This window comes from Dermacentor albipictus, chromosome 4, assembly GCF_038994185.2.
Source record: "Dermacentor albipictus isolate Rhodes 1998 colony chromosome 4, USDA_Dalb.pri_finalv2, whole genome shotgun sequence".
Taxonomy (NCBI): Eukaryota; Metazoa; Arthropoda; class Arachnida; order Ixodida; family Ixodidae; genus Dermacentor; species Dermacentor albipictus.
The window spans coordinates 11,610,001-11,632,677 of record NC_091824.1 but is presented as its reverse complement, the minus strand read 5'-3'; the positions used below and the strand labels follow the sequence as shown (position 1 = coordinate 11,632,677).

General features: G+C 47.7%; 1 long non-coding RNA gene across 1 annotated transcript in view; it reads left to right on the top strand.

Annotated features, from left to right (window-relative positions):
- Positions 1-202: 202 nt before the first annotated feature.
- The window catches only part of LOC135904932 (uncharacterized), a 240,890-nt gene continuing 218,415 nt past the window's right edge, over positions 203-22,677 (top strand). Inside the window, exon 1 of the long non-coding RNA XR_011513814.1 lies at positions 203-446. This is a non-coding gene — a long non-coding RNA (uncharacterized lncRNA). The remainder of the gene's footprint in view (positions 447-22,677) is intronic.

The window sequence follows — 22,677 nt, the reverse complement described above, 5'->3', positions numbered from 1 at the left end:
ATAGCGAACCATTCCTGTTGTGAGCCGCTTAGAAGACAGGCCAGCGATGCTTTGAGACACACAAGAATGAGCCGCTTGTTTTGTGAACCTCACGAACAGGTGGCCGCTTACGTCATAGGCCAATTGCATTGTGAGCACGGTGGGCTGCTTATTTCAGTCACGTATAGCGTGATCGGTATATTTGGCCCTTTGCATGGCGCGCCGCCGACTTCGTGAGCCGCCTAATCTGCGTGTTTATAAGCGGCTAAATTTTGTTCTCGATTTCCGGTATATATTTGTACCATGTAAACTATCTGACGTTTGCTCAGTGGGCTGGTTAAAACGGCCGGTTAAAAGGACCGGGTACAAGCGGCAATATATTGATCCCGAGTTCCGGTATATAAGCTGTGTTTTATGCGGGACTTGACTAAAGGTGTACCTTCCATCCATCCATCCATCGGTTGACGGTGAGCTCACCCACGTTGTTAGTCCTTATTCTACGGTGTTGGTGTGAGCGGTGAGAGTGCTCGTTGCAGTTACACGGTAATTGAATCATATTTTCGAAGTGCCTAAACAAACTGTGATCCGTATCGTGTGCATTAACCATCAGGAAACCTCTGTACTCGTGTAACGCCATTAGTTCGCCTAATGTTTCCTGTGATACGCCAGTGTCTTTTGTGTACCACAGGGCCCACCCGAGCTGCCTTTGTTCTCGCCTGTCCGCGTTCGCGCGTGAAATACCTGGTACTGTGGCTTCAAATTATGGTGCGTGGAAGAATTTGTTGAAAGTGCTTTCGTGCGCTGGTGTTCATCGGCAATTCGACAGTGTTCGCGCCGGAAAGTGCGTCGTCGCGTGGTGCCTGCGAGACAAAGGAGCCGTTTGCTGACCACATTGAAGGTAAGCAGGTCTGACGCTTGCGCGCATTCTCGCTGCTTATGGTTCATGTAGTAAGCTTTGTGGAGCGACAACAGAACACTTTCGGAGCGTATGTTGACCATGTTGCTGTGCACATTTAGCAAAGCGTTTCACGAGGGGTGTTTCCGTGAAATGTATTATTTCTTACCGCTTACTTGCTTTATGCAGTGATGTGCTACCACCGCTGATTGTTGGGACTTAATGGGAAATATTTACGTAAACGCTGAAAGTTGTTGTTTCCTAGGTAGTTTCCCAGCAAGAAATTATTCCGTAGATATGCATTTCCTCAAGTTACGTGTGTAATGCATGTCGATGTGCCGCAGGCATCGCCAGTTGGCACGCCACTGCGGTGTTTCACACTTGAGCAGATATTAGCTTGTGTGAAGATTATTTTATTGGTGCAGTTCAGTTAGGAGTCCAGCTTCCGCGAGAACCTGTATGCATTATTTCTGTTCTTCGGCGTGCTCGCGTATTTGTCTTCTATATTGCACGGCAAATATAGACCGATATTACAACCGCGAAATTTCTTTTTAATCGAGGCATGCCAATCAGACGCTCGTTTTCATCAAATTTTCATCTGAAGAATAGGATGTCAGCTCCTGCGATTGTTGTAAAAGTATGTGGGTTGTAGCACTGCATGAATAGGGCTGCGATTTTGTTGCGATGCTTTCCACTCGATGTTTGCCTCTCTTATAGCCCACTATCCACGGCTGGCGGTTCTAGTCAATAACGGTGGTGGAGTGTCGGTCAGACCACTGAGGAAAAGAGTAGCATAGGAAAGGATATCGCTACAAAATCGCGGCCTAGGTTTTAGACCGTTCATAAAGGATTCTTTCGATTCTCTACATACTTAGGTTTTGGTGATAATTTCCCAGATATTCGGATGTTTGCTGCTGGTTTTATTCCCGCCGGAATTTTACAGTATAAGAGTGTAACCTCATGAGATATAACTACGAGACATATGTACAAACAGGCACAGATTCATGGTTATATTGCGCTCAGTTTTACACAAACGATATTAAGGAAGGACAGGACGTGGACGGACGTAGCGCAAACTACTACCAACTGTTTAACATTGTTAAATAACGCGCTTATAAACAAGGAGATATCGCGCGAGGGGGGGGGGGGGGGGGAAGGGTATAAAAGATATGACAAGTTCACGGAATGTGATCATAGTTCGGGTCAGGCATACGTGGTTCACTGGCACCCGGCCGTTCGCCCTGGCAAACTCGACCTCAGCTTTGATAAGCGCGATGGACGGAGTGCTTACGCACATTTCTTTTGCTATCGCAAGCGCCTCCCATATTTCTCGCTCCGTTTTTGTTTTTGATGTGCCAATGACTGTGGCGCTTTCTAGAAGCGGAGACCATTTGCATTGTTTGCAATGTGCAGCCAGGTTGCTGGGTGCTGTCAGAAGCTGGCACGTGTATTTGTGCTCCCGTAACCTATCATAGACAACGTCCAGTTTGCCCGATGTATACTTTCCCGCAATCTAGTGGGATTTGGTAAACAACTGAAGTTGCACATTCCACGTACTTTGTCACGTGCTTAGTCTGACAGATCGTAGCACTAGAGTTTGCCTCTTTGGATCCTGCATTCACCCTCTTGCACATGCCTTTTAGTTTTTGTGGAGCGGAGAACAGAACTTGAACGTCATGGCGTTGGGCTGTCTTTTTTATCCTGTGTGACAAGCCATGAATGTGGGGCAACACCACGCGTTTTTTCAATTTTCTTTTTCCTGTGTTTTCTGACGTTCAAGTTCTGTTCTCCGCTCCACAAAAACTAAAAGGCATGTGCAAGAGGGTGAATGCAGGATCCAAAGAGGCAAACCCTAGTGCTACGATCTGTCAGACTAAGCACGTGACAAAGTACGTGGAATGTGCAACTTCAGTTGTTTACCAAATCCCACTAGATTGCGGGAAAGTATACATCGGGCAAACTGGACGTTCTCTAAATGATAGGTTACGGGAGCACAAATACACGTGCCAGCTTCTGACAGCACCCAGCAACCTGGCTGCACATTGCAAACAATGCAAATGCTCTCCGCTTCTAGAAAGCGCCACAGTCATTGGCACATCAAAAACAAAAACGGAGCGAGAAATATGGGAGGCGCTTGCGATAGCAAAAGAAAAAGAAATGTGCGTAAGCACTCCGTCCATCGCGCTTATCAAAGCTGAGGTCGAGTTTGCCAGGGCGAACGGGTGCCAGTGAACCACGTATGCCTGACCCGAACTATGATCACATTCCGTGAACTTGTCATATCTTTTATACCCTTCCCCCCCCCCCGCTCGATATCTCCTGTATATAAGCGCGTTATTTAACAATGTTAAACAGTTGGTAGTAGTTTGCGCTACGTCCGTCCACGTCCTGTCCTTCCTTAATATCGTTTGTGTAAAACTGAGCGCAATATAACCATGAACGTTCACCAACTAGCCCCCTTCATTGCTTTACAGGCACAGATTGATGTGAGAGTCCATTTTTTTCAATTCCACATGACACTGTAAATCAGACGTTTGAAGCTTCACATCGCAATACATTAAACCTTTGTTACTGTTGAAGGTTATGCGGATTCTGGAGTCCAGCCTACAACCTGTAGGAATTTGCTGCACTGCTACATACAGAATTGCACAAGGATGCACTTGACCTGCATGCTTTTACAAGGTGAGTAAAAAACTCGCTGCACTGTGAGTTGTAGGATATGCTTGTGTAATATGCAATCACTTTACTGTGTACGTGTGCCATTTCCAGGATTTCTAGTAGCAGATCACTTGCACAATATCTTTTATTTATCTAGGGAGCCTTCAGTTGAAGCAATGTAACTAAATTAGGTTCTTCTAAAATAAATATAAACAGGGCTGGATTGACTATGCAATGTGTACTCGATACAGACTGTATATTATTCGAGCCAGATTGCTTTTTTAGGAACATCATTGAGGAACATGAGGGTGTCTATGAGCCATCGGAGAAAAACAGAAGGCTTTGGTTACCTTAATTATTATGTAGTCACTTCTCACACTAATACCTGCACAACTGAATTCTTCCCTTTTCTCAGTCACAATTATGTATTGCACACCATGGTTCATGTAAAAAATACCAGCATGAAGACAGTAAAATTTGCTGATCTATTAAGTAGCTGCCAAATGCCTAGTCACAGTATGAGTGCTCAATTTTTCAAGCAAACAAGCCATTAACGTTTTAATGTGGTAAGTTCAATATGTCTCCCAAGAGCTCGTGCGCTTCAGGGTGGAAGCGGGTCTCCTTTATATGTCACAGAAACTTAATTGGTGATAATGTGGTATAGAATGCTGCTGAATCATAAAAGTCAGCCCAGTAGAGTAGTGTTTGAACCGCACCGATGGCACCAGCTGTTGGAATCTCAGCGCTGCCACCAGCTGTTGGAACCTCAGTGCTGACACCCGTTATTGCAATCGGACCGCTGGCGCCCGTTGTTGCAAATGGGTCGCAAGCCCCAAGGGTAGCGTTGGCCTGGCGGCCTGGGGCACACTGGAAGCATCCGAAGGTCCCGGCAAAGCATGAGTCGACTGCTAACAGAACAACTTGTTTATTCTAGCATCGCAAAGAGCGGGCGGTCAGGTCGACCGAAGTAGAGAGACGGGAGAGCACGTTTACTCAACAGAAGAAATCGGAGCCTCTCTCCTGGCGTCCGGGGGCAGCTGCTCTTATACTCTTGGCGTCGCGGGCAAGAAGGAAGGTCACGGGACGACACCACGTGACAGCGAGGCACGGACGGACTGAGACATGTAGAGACTAAAGCCCCTGCATCTACGCGCCACCGCCGGCCAAGCTAAGTACCGCCAACCTACCGTCCTCATCCACGCTCCTCTCCTCTCACCCCCTTAGCTTCCGGCGTGAAGCGGAACTTACGTAACTTCAACTTCCTGTTCCGAGTGGAAATGACGCTATGTTTTTTAGCGTTGTTTACTTTCGCGTCGATAGAGAGGCTTTAATTGCACCGGCTGCGGTTGAAACTGTGAATGCGATTCCATCCAAGAACCACTGCCTATTGTAATCGGCGATCTGGTCGTGTTCGCTGCTTCGCGTCAACCTGCGACGGGTTGTGCCACGAGAGACAACGTACAGTGGAATGTAGTGCCTGGGCGCTTGGAGACCGCTCCCGTTTTTCGTGCATTTGGAAAACAGCGGCCGCAAACTACTACTTCAGCGGAATACAACAGCTTGTCCCCTTTGAATTCTTCTTGTTTTGAAGCACGTATGGAGGGACTTTAGTGAAGGAGTTCGCGACGCCAATTTGTACGGCAGACGCATAGAGTTTATGCTGTTGATTCTGAGGTTGAACTTGTCTCGTACGATCGATGGTAGCGAACGTCCCAAGTGCGTGCACTACGTGAAGGACTGCAATGAAGTGAAGCTATGAAATCTAACAAGTTCAAATTTGCGTGGAGGGCATTCAGTGACATGGTGAAAACAAGTGTGCTTTTCTTGTGCGATATGAGCGGAAGTGTGCAGTGAATTGGTGCGTGTGCGCGTGTTGTAACGCGTGCAAAGGTGGACGGCGAATTGTGTGGATGACGCGAGCAGATGCGCACTGCGAATTGTGTTAGTGTTGTGACGCGAGCATCTGCTCGCGTGTACGGCGAATTATGTTCGTGTGTTGTGGCGTGAGCAAAGGTGTACAGCGAATTGTGTGTTGCAACGTGAAATTACGATGGCTATTTTTTTTTATTATTGCGAGTGTTCAGGAGGCGAACACGGCAGTATTTCGGGCGGTAGGTGTGTCATACTTCTGTTGTCGTGCTTGTATCCGTCCCTGGCCTAAGCGCTAAAGCACTTCCATCTACGCGCCACCGAAGTTTTATGCCGGCAGAAGCGAGGATGGAGGGGCTGATTTCCAACATGCCGGACACATGCAGCAGCCGATGATGCAGCCACAGTCCATGGCTCTCCGCACTTTGTCAGCGAAATAGGACGAGAGGCAAAGCGTGTTGGCGCAGCGTACGCAAACAAGCGCGTAGATGCACGCGACTGACGCTTGGTGGAATGGCTAGTGCGAGCAACTCAGATTTGCACCGGTTGCTTAGCACGGGCGCCTCACCATCGTCTGCAATGGGAGCGAAAATTCTCGCAGCGCAACTCCAGGAAGCGGAAACGCCGGAACCGGAAATACCGGAAGCGGAAATGCCGGAACCGAATTTGGTGTGAGGGGAAAAGGCGGCGCACACAAAGGTTGGCGCTACTTAAGAGAGCGGCGGTGGCGCGTAGATGCAGGGGCTTTAGTAGAGACGAGTGTAGTGACGCATCAACCGGGCCGGCGCCGGTCAGACCTCCTCGCTTCACACTTGGGGAGCTCCTCTCCCCGGCTGCCGCGCTTTGACAAGCGTGGGCACACACACACACACGCAGACACAAATACCCGTGGCACTGAACATGCCGGGACGCGCTCGACGGGGATGCGTCGCGGCCGCTCCGAACGGGCTAAAATGTCCGCCGCTTTGAACGAAGCTCCGGCGTACGTTGCATCCGCGCCGGCTTTACCGCGCGTCGTAGGCGAAACGTAACAGTAGTTGGAAGACCACCACGGCAGCACAGCTGAAAGCAGGGCATTCTCTAGCTGTTACATTGCATTTCTTTCTCCTTTTCGCTGCACTGGTTCAGTTGATAATACAAAGCTTGTCCTATGCCGTCAGTTATCTCAAATGTGGAGAACCTTTTTTACCTTCTCTACTTTATTACTTATCAACTGCCAAATACACAAGCTTCCCGTGACACGCAAACAATTCGGAGTACTGCCTAGAATTTATGTATGCATCTGTGTTTTGTGGTACCATACGCTCACCACCTCAGATTTTCGATATGTTACAAGGAGGCTTGCTTCACGCTCGAGCCACAGTGCACTTAGTGCAATTTTGAAACAGCCACTTTTTGATATAGCGTAATTATTTGTTGCACTCTCACTGAATTGAGGTTTTCTACTGTGAATGATGCGCTCTTGGTGGCTGTACAAAAAGGTTTTAACCACCTAGGTTCTTCGGCCACTACTATTTCTAATATACATTATTATACCCAATAACATTTCCTCACACGTGCGCATTTTTGCAGGTGACTGCATTCCTTATCGTTCCATCAAATGTGCCGATGATCATGCAATCATCCAAAAAGATCTTGAACTTACTCTTTTGTGTAACACTTGGCTAATGAAGCTTAACGTTTTTAAATGTAAAATTATCTCTTTTAGCCGCAAGCATACTAAACCTACGTTTCCGTATCACATAAATAACATCACTATTTTGCATGATAGTCAATATAAATATATTGGTGTTCATATATCTTCGACGCTTTTGTGGTCAACCTACATTGCACACATATGCGCCAATGCTTCAAAATCATTAGGGTAAATGAGACGCAACTTGCCTAATTTTACTAATGACATTCGTAAACTAGACTATCTAACATTTGTTCTACCTCAGCTTGAATACGCCGCATCCGTCTGGTCTCCCCATCAGAAATACTTGATCGAAAAACTCGAATCTATCCAGAATAGGGCTGCGCGTTTTATTTCACGTTGTTACGACTATAACAAAAGTATCATTGTTTCATAAATATGTCCGTTATACAGCACCATGAGTCCTGCCTCTTGAACCTCCTCATTACAGGCCACACCAGCTGTACAGTCAGTTAAATTTCATGCGTATCTACGGAACGACTGATTCATGTAACTACTCCGCTCTTCCAAGGGACATTCGCCTTTGGAACAATCTTCCCAACGCCATTGCTTATGAGAGTGACCAGGAAAAATTCCAGCATCTTCTAGCATCGCATTTTTCAAACTCTCCATAACCTAACGTGTTATTTTTTCTTGAGTTTCCTGTTATTGTGCTACTACCCTTTAAATACTGTTTTATTATAGCCAAATATTGTCCCGCTCACTCTGTAATTCTATTCGTCATGTTTTACTTTGTGAAAATTTCTTGTTCACTACCTCTCGCATCCAAAAGCATTCAGTTTGTCTTTTGCACAATTTTTAGCACTACATTACTGCATGTTAGCGTATTTCTTACACTGTACTTTTTGTATATGTATTCGCATATGTATTCTAATTATTCTATAACCTTTGAGTGTACTAGCCCCCCTTACACAATGCCTCTAGGGGCCTGTAAGGTATCTTTAAATAAATAAATAAATAAATGGTTAGGAATAAATAAATAAATAGGTAGTGACTACAGTGACGGGGCCCGGCACATTAACATCTGCACTACAGTGACGGGGCCCGGTACTTTAACATCCACACTACGGTGACGGGGCCCGTCGCTTTAACAACAACACTACACCGACGGGGCCATCACTATAAAGATGTCGGTATTGGGGGCGAGGACCATAGAGTTTCCTACAAAATTCTTGTAGGAAACTCTAGGGCGAGGACGACTTACGGAGTCGCCATCTGTCGGAAGCGCCTCACATGCGTCGGCGTTAAATAAAGGCTAAATAAGCATACTACGCGGCAGCCCTCCTGAACAATGTTGCAAGTACTCTCGAAATGGCAGTATTTTACCTTTAAAATAATCACGTTGGACAAACAGAAAGCACAGAATGGTTTACAAACGCTATCTCTTTGCCTACTACGTACAGTAAGCTGGGACACTGCGAGCGGTCGCCGCAATCGATTCCACCGAACCGGTTTGCGTGAAACGTAAGCAATCGCTGAGAAAACTATGTGGAATATGTTCTTATAGTGGGATGGCTGTCTGTGTAACTAAATATAGCATAACAGAATGAAGCTGCAATGCAGCGATCGCACGGGTTCGCGGTGACCGACTTCGCGTCTGCATGCATGTCGATCGCTTTCGCTCCGAGCACATTTTCGCTCCGTGCCGTGAGCTTTATGCCGCAGCATATGAGCATTTGACAGCACGCAAGCAACCATTGTTGCATGGACACTATCGTAGCTGTTCAAAAATAATTTCGTTATAGCTAGGGTCTTTAGCTATAGCTATAGCTTTAGCTATAGCAGCGACTTGTGATATGTTCCGTCGCGATGATTCAGTCTTAATTTTCTTTTTCTTTTCTTCTAAAGTCTTGGAAGCTTCAATATCATTATTTCTCAAATTTCATCGAACTGCATGTTTATCGGTCTTGTAAGCGATCAATTACCCGCTGCTTCTTTTTCCTAATTCAGTAGAATATTCATTGTCTGGTGCTACACAAGCAGGAACATGTGCCGTGCCTTTTTTAATGTGTTGTTACCGTTCCCCTTCCATTAGAGTGAACTTTCTTTCTTTATTATAATCATCATAGGTGTTACAGTGCATACGCAAAAGATTGTACATTCATGGACAAGTACCCATTGCGGTCGTTCGATCCGTATGTGTGCAATCAATGTATTCCATTACTGCACAGAAGTTGCTGACATCGTGAAAATTCACGTGGTGTTGTGGACAGTACTGGAATAAAATACCGCGGTCCGTGAAGTGCTTGGCATCCCCATAGGCGCCAGCACCGAGAAGCTCATGCAGCTGGGGGTCCACAACACCTTCGATGAGGTTGGGACTCAGAAGTTAGTCCAGGTTGTCGGGCTCGCTTCCTCGCCTGCGGGGAGGCGGATCCTGGAGGCGCTGGACTTTAACCCGTCAGGGAAAGGCGGTGGGTGCTCGACGCGTGGTCGCGGGAGGCCGTCACGGTCTCGCCGTTCCCGCGCAACGTGCACGCGCAACGCAATGTAGGCACACGCCGGGCCCGAGCGGCCGCACTTCTCGGATCCGTCGCCGACGATCCACGATCGGTCGCGTTCGTCGATGTCGCCCAATACGGTTCGCCCGACCGGTTTGCAGCGGCCGTGGTGGATCTCAGGGGGCAACCTAACGCCGCGTCCGTGAGGGGGCAGGTGTCCGGATTGCGGAGATCCATTCTGCACTTTAGAACACATGCTCTGGCGGTGTCCCTCGTTGCGGAACCACGGTCCTCTCACCACGGAAGAAGAGTGGGAGGAGGCGGTCAGGCACGGCCTGCCCGTCCCAACGTCGGAACGGCTCGCGGCGGCCCCCTTCCTCTTGGGGTTTCGGAGTCGCTCCTCAGGACCTTAATAAAGTTCACTGCCTGCCGTGAAGTGCTCGAAGTTGTTCGCATAGAATGTTTCAAAGAAGTGCGGCCATTTACGTCGCTACAGTGTTGATGTAAAGTGCCGGTCCCGTCTGTGGTTAAGGAGACGGGCCCCGTCACTTCAGGGCTGAGGTTAAAGCGCCGGGCCCCGTCACTGTAGTGTATATGTTAAAGTGCCGGGCCCCGTCACTGTAGTGCATATGTTAAAGTACCGGGCCCCGTCACTGTAGTACAGCTGTTAAAGTGCCGGGCCCCGTCACTGTAGTCACTACCAAATAAATAAATAAATAAATAGGAAGCCTCCTAAGTAATGCTGTCACACAAAAGCTGTATAACAGTGCGGTATGTCTCAAGATCCATACATAACTAAATTTCTGGCCTTCAGGCCCTAGCTTTTTCAACACAATTGTGTGTGCAACAAACATTGTGCTTTTTAACCACTATTCTTATGGTGACAGACTTCTGTCTGTTTAAAGTAAGCGGTACAGTCTGTCTTACTATGTCTGGGAAATGCCAATGCATTCTTGGCTGTTGCTGCAATGGTGACGGCTTCAAGGCCAACTAGATGTCCCAGACTCCGCTGAAAGCATGGACACAGTGTTTGTTTCTTTTGATGATGGTTGTACGTGTGACTTGGCAGTTTGTGTTTCAACCTGTGCTGGTTTTGATTGTGGTGCGTTAGACATGAAATGAGAGCACATGGCATGTTCTGCACTGCACAATGCGAACCTTTGACTGGCATCCTGTATAATAGTTTGTCTTGGGCTGCTGTCTGATTAGTTGAGCTTTTGGCCGTATTCTTGTGGATACAAACCTGCATACTGGGCTAGGAAATCATGCCATTGTGCTTATTAGCAACACAAGATATAAACAATAATATTGTCAGGCATGCTAAATCATGTAGGCTGGCGCTATGTAGCACACTAGGGAAAGCACACCAATGATGGTATGGCATGGTAGCTCTTTTTGCTTGCACCACTGTGGTGTTATCAGATTAAGGTAGAAACAATGAGATCTAAGCTTCCAGTGCCTGCACTTGCAATGGAGATACTAGAGTGTGCTAATCGCTGGCAGTGGAAATTTGCAAAGCATTGATTACATACTAAGCCAGCCCCCTCCTTTACGTGCCAGCATCACGCCCACCTGTTACACACCACCGCTGAAGCTAATAGCAGCATGCGGTTGCAGGATATCAACGCGACTGAAAACTTTTAAATGATGCAGCATTGATGGAAGGTTATTGCTTAATACAAACGCTGATCGTCTCCCACATTTCGCTCTATGACGAGCACGTGATGAAGTATAATGCAGTTCGTCTTAGATTAAACACCAGTTAACTCGTCATTTTTCTGTTTAGAAAGCATAAGATTTCAATAATGTATTTACGTGAAGTTTATTGATTGTGTGTCCAATTTTGATAAAGCCTAAACAACTCGCCACGCTAATAACACCTTTTCATGCTTGTGAAGCAGATGCTGCTACCATTCAGTTTGCTGTAGGTACACATACACAGCATGTTTGCCTCCCACCTTCTGTGGCATGCTGAAGGTAGTAAGGTGCTGTGCTAAAGGTGCTGTGCTAATGCACACCTACAGCCTGCAACTGACAATAAAGATGTGTAAGAACGGCAAAAACTTTGTGAAAATGTGAAAAATGCACAGGATATTGTAACGCCTTTCAATTTGGCATTACAATGTGTGCGCGTCTAACGTTTAACCACATCACCTTATGGCATCGACAGCAGCGTTGTGCGATGGGAGCTTTCCTAGTAAATACTGGCAAGTTTTTGCTCGTGGCATAGGGCCTCAGCTTTGGGAACCTCAATGCTTGAGGTGCCACAGAAAGGTTTATTCACCAGTTGCCTGCTCGTAAAGTTCATGTACTACTTAGCAGCTGCTGCAATAATGATTACAATAATTTGTGAGCAGTTTCATACCTGAGTGGACTGGCACATAACAGCGCAGTATGTTTCAAACAACTAGTTAAAAGCTTCTGTGTTGCCCTGATGTTTTTATGAGCTATTTTTGGCTGCTGCAAGTTTCTTAGCTGTGTATACAGGCCAAGCTGTTCTTGCTGACATGAATATTTTTGAATAAGTGAAAAAGATTGGCTTTTGTTTTGTTTTTCAGGTGCCCTGTGAGCTCTCATCCAAGCACCGCATTTCAGAGGTCCGCTGTGAGCAGACGTGGAAAATTGAAGTAACATGCAGATAGTCCAATAAACTACTCGTAATTTCAGACAAACCTTTACAAAGTATAGTCAAAACTTTTTTTTAAAATTGTAAGCACTCATATAACCTGATTTTTCCATTCAAACATTACATTTTATATTAGTAAGAAAGGCATCACTAGAACAACAGCAGCACTGCAGTGAAGAAAGTACAATGGTGCTCCAAGTGTTATACGGAAATGTTATATGAAGGCCAATTAGTTTGTAACTTTAGAACGAATTGGCATGAATTTCTGTGCCATAGCAGTGTTCCAATCCGTATGCTGCATCATGTAGGGAACAGAAATCTTACAACGAAACCAATGCAAACTTTAAAACTCACAAAAAGTGCATAAATATAAAATGGGTACACGAAACTCTTCATCTATGCATGTCTACCTAAAATAGAGGATCTAATCACTGGGGCTACATAAAGGATGCATAAAGGTGGGACACACGAAGGAAACATAAAAGCAGTGGCCAATTTTCAACATGGTGGAAACATAAAGGACGGTAACATAAATCATGCACAAAGGAAGGACACATAAAGGAAACATAAAAGCAGCGGCCAAATTTCAACATGGAGGAAACATAAAGGACGGCAACGTAAGGGATACATAAAGGGAGGACACATGAAGGAAACATAAAAGCAGTGGTCAAATTTCAACATGGAGGAAACATCAAGGACGGTAACATAAGGGATACATAAAGGGCGGACACATGAAGGAAACATAAAAGCAGTGGCCAAATTTCAACATGGAGGAAACATAAAGGACGTTTGCTCATGTGAACCCCGGGAAGCATACCGTAAACATAAAGGACATAACCATTTTCATAAGGGCCATCATTGAGCGCATTTAGTCCCTGACTACACGTGAAGTTGGCCAAATGTTTGCCACGAGAATTCAACAAAGTCAGGAATTCAACAAAATCAGTACCCCAACCCCTGTCAGGATTGGGGGCTCAATCCCATCACTCGTGATCCGTTGTCAAGATTGGAGTCGGGCATGAATTAGAAGGTAACTGGCCCATGCCGTCGTCCAACTTATCCACGCTGAGGACGTTGATGAAGGGAAGGACTGCTTCTCATCGAGAACGAGGAATATGGGTTTATTTACAGTATTTATATCAGTCTAACATGACTGTTTGAGAAAGTACTTCAGTCTAACATGACTGCTTGAGAGAGAGTGTCCTGAGCAGCCGCACAACAGCGGTTTTTAAACACTCGGTCCTCTCCCGATACTAGGTGATGCGAGCGTTCGTTTAGTCATCGCAAACTAGCCGCCTCCCCGCAGGACGGTCTACACACACACATGCACACACGCATACACACAGGTGCGAAGGTCCGGAGCCGACGTCAGAGGGGCCCCGTAGAACTCGGAGCCGTTCCGGGTAGCGCGTTGTCTTGCGTCTTGGTCGGTGCGTGGGAAGCAGCGCAAAACGGCGTTCCCGCGGCAACTCGCGCACCCGTAGCAGATCAGGTCCGCGTTGGGGAGTTTGGGAACAATAGTTGGCCCGCCGAACTCATTCCGTCACAGCGGCGAAGAGGCTAGAGGTTGGCGGCGGTTTCAGCACAAAACCTGCTTCATCGAACGCATCCTAGCTGAAGCGATGGAGAGTGGGGGATGTGCGTCTTGTTCCCCGACACAAAGTCGATTTAGTCACGCTGTGGCTAGAGGTTGGCGGCGATGCTCCCGAGATGTTGCTTCCACAGTCGCAACGCGTTGTCAAAACTTTGCACGTATAGCTGGCCTTTTTTAACACCCCACAGCGGATGGGGTGCGTTAAAGTCACTAATTAGAGACATCAGGTGCGAGCAATCGATCCTCGCTCTTGGGTGGATGCATCCTCCGATCACTGTGAACGTGCGCCATCTGTGTTTTTTGGTAAGGCGTACGTAATCGCGTAGTATGCGTTGGGACGTCATGTCTGAAGTACACCAGATCGTGGCGTATACAAACTAATACTTTGCTTGAGGTTTGGTCGTTACGAAACCATATCTGGACATATCCAGGAATTAAATATCCGCTGTCGGAAATCCGAGAAACGACCACGTAGACCTCGAGCATTCCATTGCATAACAAGCGATTGGCGCATCCGTTCTTCAAACATCATCGCCATACTTGCTTACCGAAGAACCACTAGACGTGGTTCCAGCACTTCGAGTAGCTTCACGGCAGCCTTAACAGCCGGGGTATTTATGCCGAAAATAATCCTGCGCGTGGAGCCCATCAAATTTTTTAACATACTATTGACATCAACATCATGCGTCTTTTCATTCTCTTCAGTACGTGTAGAAGCCGCAGGCCTTAGCCTTGTTCCCGCAGGCCTTGGCGGTAACAAGGGCCACTGAGTCTCCGATGTTTTCGGGGCCGATGAAGAGTGGCCTTGCACTTTCGTAGAATACAAAGGCTTTGAGGCACGTGTTTCTTTATTCCTCAGACGAGAAGGGGGTGGAAGCTGCACTTCAGCCGTTGATCTTTCTACACTCTAAGAACAGTTTACACCCTTTGGCGTGCCCCTTCTGCCACACAACGATAATCGTCATCTGCCTTGATGCGTTGCCTTTCTTTAACGCTGCGAGCCTGGTACTTTCCAGTAACGAACGGCAAGCGCGTTATCAGCATGATAGCATTCCCGACAGTGAAGTAGCGGGCGCGGCGTTTTCAAGAAAGGAAACGCATCAAGGCAGATGACGATTATTGCTGTGTACCAGAAGGGGCACGCCAAAGGGTGTAAACTGTTCTTCGAGTGTATGCGAGGAGGGTTGCGGTCCCGTTGACGTGGGTGTCGTGAAAGGCGACTGCGGTGGCGGATAGCCGTTACCCTGTGTGTGGAATGATCTCTAGCCATCGTCTTCAGAATATCAATTTTATTACTGATCTTTGGGCACTCTTTTGACGTTGCGTCGTGGGCACCAGAACAATTTGGACACTTAGCAGCAGCGTTGCAATTGCTGTCTCCATGATGTTCACCACATCGTTTGCGCGTTACTGCACCCTTGCAAACTGCGATATTTAACCTTGACGTATGTTGGCAAAGTTTCCGACTCAAACACTAGTTTCACACATCGGGATTGTCCCGAACAGTGGAGCCGACGATGATAGTAATTGCGAGGTCAGTATCTGTAATTTCAATGTCCACGTCGTAGATGACGCCTGTCGTCGCTTCCTTGCCGTATGTGGGGAATGCGCGAACAGGGATGCTTCCCAACTGAGTGACGTTTTTCAGTGTTTCCAGTATTGTCGGTGTATTGACTTCCTCCGAGGGGATGTTCTTTCGAGCGTTTATACGAATTGCTTCAACTTGACCACGGGCAGTTCGTTCGAAATATTCCGACAGGCTGTGCCTATTCAGTGAGGTTGTCTGTCATCGTTGTTTGTACGTATGCAATAGTGTATGACTGCTTGCCACTTACCTTTTTCGTCATCTGACGACTGGTCGGTGATGTTCTTCTTATCTTTCTCTTCAGACGTTGGCTTGACACCAAGGTAAAATTGCTGTCCGAGCCCATATTTTCGGTGGAGGAGCCATCAGATGACTCAATCGGGAGCCTGCTGGGGTCGAATCGGTCACTCACGTCGGTGGCATAACGAACTGGTCGTTCAGGACGCAATTGCTGGGCGGCGTTTGGTTCACCATTGCGGAGGACGACGTCCCCCAGTTTTCTTGTCACTGATTGCAGAAATCGCAGCAAATAAAATAGAAAATGCAGAGAGCTCGAAGCTGCTCACTTCAGCTTCAGAGAACACCACCGAGCTTCAAGAAAACAGTGCAGACGCGATTGAACAGACGACCCGACATTTTTTGTCTGTTCACCCGTTCGCGTCTTCTTCGCTGTTCTCAAGTATGGAACCTAGCCAAGTGTGGCCGAAGCCAACATCTTATACAGAGTTTTCGTTCTCCACATGCTCGTCGTACTTTACACCTATACATAGTATACACGTGACGCCACATCCGCTGTTATCGTCTGCTTTCGCTACCTTCCGCCATCTTGGGGTACCTTATCAACAGGCGCACGCATAGGCTTATAGGTTCCCAACATGGCGCTGCCGTAAACCGGAAGTCGTGGAGTATCGTTGAATGACGTACGTGCATACTATGTATAGGACTTCGCACTCGAGTATCAGTAATGAGTAGGAATACTGCAGCTGTCTCCCGGGCAGCCTGGCAGCTATCCGCGCCGACTTGGTGGCCGCTTTTGAAATATCAAAGCATGAAAAAATTAAACGCACGTTTCTATTCTCATTCTGTAGTCTGTAACACATTGAAAGTGCGCGTGCCACTTAGACCATATATGAGTAACGTCATGAATATGACCATACGCGTCATCCTATGCAAAAGTTCGTATGCTCCCATTAATCAATGATGCGGGAAATTTCATATGAGAGTTATTGTGGCATTTTTTTATTCTTTATTAATAGAGGTTGCTCTTCTCAGACAACTGAGCTCTCCATATCACAGCAGTATCAATGTGCGGGCTTACGTACGTGTCATCTAGCCTGTTGTTGTTCGAGGTAGCTATGAACAGACACGTGCTATGCAATTACGTACGTTCTAGGCCGCGTCCCCTCAGGGAAACGGGTAATTGGCATTCATAGCGCTCACATAGCAGCTTAAACTGACAGTAAGGCGTGCAAGTCGAACATTCCCTTATTAAATATGTGCTTAGCATGTTTTATACACGACGTCGGCTCCCATAAAATGTAATCAAATGCTGAATTCATATTGTGCTGAATACTGATTAATGAGGTGCTTAGACTATAGAGTGTACAAACCCTCCCACGCCCGTCCGCTGTCTCCCTCCAACCCCTGCCTCCGCTGTTGATGAATAAATAGGTCTACTGGACGTTGTCTCCTATCTGTCGGTTTCTGCTACTTCCTTCGCGAACAGCGTTCCGTGACATCTGTTTACATTGTTAAGGGTCTTATACGTAAAACGAGGGGTGGATAGACTCGGCGTCGCCACATGAATTTTCGTTCACCTGTTCATAATTGAGCTCGTAGCCTGTGCTATTCGCGTTTGCCGCGTTGCGAAAGCCATTTCCTACATGATATCTCGCGTTCCCTGCTCTTCTAGCGTTCGCGCGCTATCGTTGTGAGACCTCGCAGAAACAAAAGGGCTGAGGGCACCTTTGTGTACGTGAAGAAGGCGAACCCCGGCCATGAGATGCGTGCACAACATATATATATATATATATATATATATATATATATATATATATATATATATATATATATATATATATATATATATATATATATATATATATATATGTATATATATATATATATATATATATATATATATATATATATATATATATATATATATATATATATATATATATATTGCCGCCAGCATTGCGAGAACACAAGACGACTGCCACATCCCAACTGCGTTTAAAAGAGCCGCCACACCGCAAGCGTCAAGAAAAGCACCGCAAGGCAACGCTGCGCCGGTGCTGACAGACCGGCGGCTCGTGCGCGAGAATCGGACTGGCACGCGACAGGAGACGACAAAAAGAGGAGAACGACGTTCGAAGCAGCGTAGCTCGAGGAACGTTTTGTGGTTGCTGTTGAGTATTCAGTCGGGTTCTTTTGACGGGCACAGGTTCGCCCAGAATAAATCAGTTTTCCTAGAAACGGCTGTTGTAACTGTTGGTTACATATCTGGTGGAGGTGCGGGGTATGATTCCAAGCCCCACACACGCCAGGGAAGGTAGCCCGGATCCCCGAAGTTTGGAGCCAACGGAATTAACGCCTGTCCACCAACGCACGAGCCGCCGCATACGAGGTGAGGCCCCCGAGTTTGGTCCTCTCGCCGATTCACCAAGGGCAGCGGCGGCAGTCAGCCTAGGTACCAGTGCGATGGCTACCCAAGTAATCCCTCCTCACGTCGTCGTTGACTCGCCTCGGACGCCAGAATCTTTTCACGGAGACACATTCGAGGATGCCGAGGACTGGCTCGAAAACTTCGAGCGTGTCGCCAGGTGTAATGGTTGGGACGAGACAAAGAAACTGCGGTATGTGTACTTCGCGCTAGAGGAATCTGCACGCACGTGGTTTCAAAACCACGAAGCGTCGTTATCCTCATGGAACGACTTCCGACGAGAGCTGTTAGCTACGTACCCGAGCACGGACCGCAGAGAGAGGGCAGAAGCCGCTCTTCAGGCGAGGAACCAGCGGAACAATGAAAGTGTGACCATGTACATTGAAGACATGACCCACCTCTTCCGCCGAGCCGACCCAAACATGGCTGAGGACAAGAAATTGCGGCATCTAATGCGCGGTGTGAAACAGGAACTCTTTGCCGGCCTGGTTCGTAATCCGCCCCGCACTGTAGCCGAATTTCGATCAGAGGCGACGACGATGGAGAAGACGCTGCAGCAGCATGCGAGGCAGTACAACAGAGATGTATGCGTCGCATCATTTGACGTTGGGCCAGGAGCCCTCCCCAACAACATGGACGTCCTACGCGAAATGGTGAGGTCCGTCGTCAGGGAAGAGCTGCAGAAACTGCAGCTGGCCCAAAGCCGTCCTACGGTGTCCTCACTTGCTGACGTCATACGCGAAGAAGTCCGGCAAGTAATTTGTGAGCCAGAGCCTCAGGTACGGCCCCACGCACAGCCAGAGCGTCAGCCGCGGATATCGTACTCCCAAGCTTTACGTCAGGACCTAGGACGCGCCGACTTTGGACGAACGGCCACAATACCCCAGGTACTCCCTCGCAATGTGCAGCCCTTGCCAGAAGGAAGCCCACGTAAAAGTGATGTATGGCGCACTGCAGACCGGCGTCCCCTCTGCTACCACTGTGGAGAGGCTGGTCACCTATACCGGGAATGCCAGTATCGCCGAGTAGGACTGCGTGGCTTCTCTATGAATGCGCCTTGCCCTCGAAACGGTGAGCGCCCTTATGAGATTGAGGCATTTTTATCTACGCGCCAAACTGTTCGGAATCCCCAGCAACACGAACCTCGATCAGCAGCGCCTATGCGTTATAGGTCACCCAGTCCGCGTCCCGCTTCCATTTCACCGAGGCGTCGCTCCCAAAGTCCGCGACGGGAAAACTAGAGCCAGCGACCTGTGGAGGCAAGGCCGCTGACACCCGGAACACTGAAGGCCCTCCATCGCCAATCCGACAAGACGACGGCAGTGACGAAACGACGGACAAGTGCAGTGATGACGCCGTTACTTCCGAGTTGCGCGTCATCATCGATGACTTCGAAGTGACTGCGTTGGTAGACACTGGTGCGGACTTTTCAGTTATTAGCAGTGGACTCGCCAGAAAATTGAAAAAGGTATTGACCCATTGGACCGGATCTCTAATACGTACAGCGGGGGGACACTTAGTCGACCCCGTAGGAATGTGCACAGCAAGAATCGGAATTAGAGGCTTTACATACGTCAGCAGCTTTATTGTTCTCCCTGAGTGTTCCCATGATCTGATACTGGGCATGGACTTTTTGCGAACGAATGGCGCAATTATCGACTTGCAAGAATCACGCGTGTTGTTTTCCACAGAAAATGCTGTTACCATTTCTGATACAGAACAGCCACATATTTCCGCTCTCCGTATTGTGGATGAAGACGTGACGGTGCCGGCACGGTGCAGTATGACTGTCGTTGTAAGGAGCGACGTATTTCGTGACTATGAGGGTCTAGCAGACGGAAATATCGGGCTGCTACTGGAAAAGCAAATATGCGTGGCAAGAGGCCTAGTTCACCTGCGTAACGGATATGCGGACGTCCTTTTGACTAACTTTGGCAATGAGGCACAACAAGTGGCGAAAGGAACAGCCATAGCGTCTCTTCAGGACTATGCACAATTTGCGGATGTGTCCACCCTCGATACAGCATCGCCAGCTTCTGCCACTTTAGACAGTGTCCTTACTTCTATCGACATCGACCGAGAGCTGTCATCACTACAAAGAGATGAGATTGTGATCTTGGTCACAGAGTTTGCAGAATGCTTTTCGACTTCATCGAAAGTCCGTCGTACTCCCGTCGCAAAACACCGCATTGTGGTCGAAGAACCTGCAAGACCAGTTCGCCAACACCCGTACCGAGTAGCTCCAAAGGAAAGAGAAGCGATAAGAAGTCAAGTACAAGAAATGCTCAAGGACGATGTAATACAGCCATCCAATAGTCCGTGGGCATCTCCAGTAGTCCTAGTCAAAAAGAAGGATAATACCCTACGATTTTGTGTTGACTACAGGAAACTCAACCTCGTCACGAAGCGGGATGTTTATCCACTCCCCCGCATCGACGACACCTTGGACAAACTACGCAATGCTTACTTCTTCTCTTCTCTGGATCTCAAAAGCGGGTACTGGCAGATTGAAGTGGACGAGCGAGATCACGAAAAAACAGCGTTTGTGACACCGGATGGTTTATACGAGTTTAAGGTGCTTCCATTTGGTCTGTGTTCTGCGCCAGCCACATTCCAGCGGATGATGGACACTGTTCTCTCCGGACTGAAATGGCAGTCGTGCCTCGTCTACCTTGATGATGTGGTGGTCTTCTCCACTACATTCGAGCAGCACGTGCAGCGACTGAGAGCAGTTCTGGATGCTATTCGCACGGCGGGATTGACCATAAAACCCGAAAAATGCCACTTCGGCTTTCGTGAGCTCCGCTTTCTCGGACACATTGTCAGCGCTGAAGGCGTCCGCCCCGATCCTGAGAAGATCACTGCAGTAGAACTGTTTCCGAAGCCAAGAGACAAAAAAGCTATTAGACGTTTCCTGGAACTGTGTGCCTACTACAGGCGTTTCGTAGAAACTTTTTCTAAAATTGCCGAACCACTAACGCGGCTGACAAAAGAAGATGTCCCTTTTGTGTGGGAGAAAGAACAAGAAGACGCCTTCTCTGAACTACGACGGCGTTTGCAGAGTCCTCCTATACTTGCCCATTTTGATGAAAATGCCGAAACGGACATCCACACCGACGCGAGTAACGTTGGTCTCGGTGCCATACTTATTCAGTGGCAGAATGGAGAAGAAAAAGTCATTGCGTACGCAAGCCGTACCTTATCGAAAGCCGAGACAAATTACTCAGCTACAGAAAAGGAATGCCTGGCGGTTATAAGGGCCATCAGTAAGTTCCGGCCATACTTATATGGCAGACCGTTTCGAGCCATCAGCGACCATCACTCATTGTGCTGGCTGGCGAACCTCAAGGACCCTTCTGGAAGACTCGCTCGATGGAGTTTGCGTCTACAGGAGTATGACATCACGGTCATTTACAAGTCCGGTCGCAAGCACAATGATGCTGATTGCTTATCACGCGCACCAATCGAGGCTACGTCACCTGAATACGAGCAAGATTTCCCATTTCTTGGGGCTGTGAATACGACGGAAATGGCTCATCATCAGCGTACTGATCCGGAATTACTCCTGCTCATCGAGTACCTGGAGGGTCTACAAGTGAAAGTGCCTCGAGTTTTCGTTCGCGGATTGGGTTCGTATGTCCTCCGGAACAACGTCCTCTACAAACGAAACTTCGAGCACAGTGGTGAGACGTTTCTCCTTCTCGTACCATCATCGCTGCGAGCTGAGATCTTAGAAGCTTGCCATGATGATCCTGCAGCTGGCCACTTGGGCGTTAGTAGGACTCTGGCGAGAATCCGCCAGAAATATTACTGGCCGAAGTTGATGAATTCAGTGCAGCACTATGTCAAATCGTGCCGAGATTGTCAAAGACGAAAAACACCGCCACTCAAACCAGCAGGTTTTCTGCAGCCGATACAGCCACCAACAGCGCCATTTGAACAAATAGGAGTGGATTTACTTGGACCATTTCCCGTTTCAACCTCAGGAAAGCGGTGGATTGTGGTAGCAACCGATTATCTGACCCGGTATGCTGAGACCTCTTCTCTTGCAAAAGGAACCGCCATTGAAGTGGCTCACTTTTTTGGTCACACACATAGTGTTACGACATGGCGCACCTAAAGTACTCATAACAGACAAAGGAACAGCTTTTGTTGCCCGTTTGATGCAGTCTGTTATGAAACTAACACATACTGCTCATAGAAAAACCACAGCGTACCATCCGCAAACAAACGGCCTGACTGAACGGCTCAATAGAACGCTCGCTGACATGATCTCAATGTACGTGGACATCGAGCATCGGACATGGGACAGTATTCTACCATATGCTACCTTTGCGTATAATACTGCAGTACAAGAGACGACACATTTCACGCCATTTGAACTTGTTTACGGTCGGACAGTAACAACGACACTAGACGCGATGTTACCTGTAAACAACAACAGTGAAGACGACCCTAACGCTAGTGAGTACGTAGAAAGGGCAGAAGAAGCACGGCAGTTGGCAAGGCACCGTATCATACAACAGCAAAACGTCGACGCAAACCGGTACAACCTAGGGCGAAGAGAGGTACAGTACAACCCTGGAGACAAAGTGTGGGTATGGACGCCAATACGTACGCCCGGTCTTTCGGAGAAGCTACTGCGCCGTTACTTTGGCCCCTACAGAGT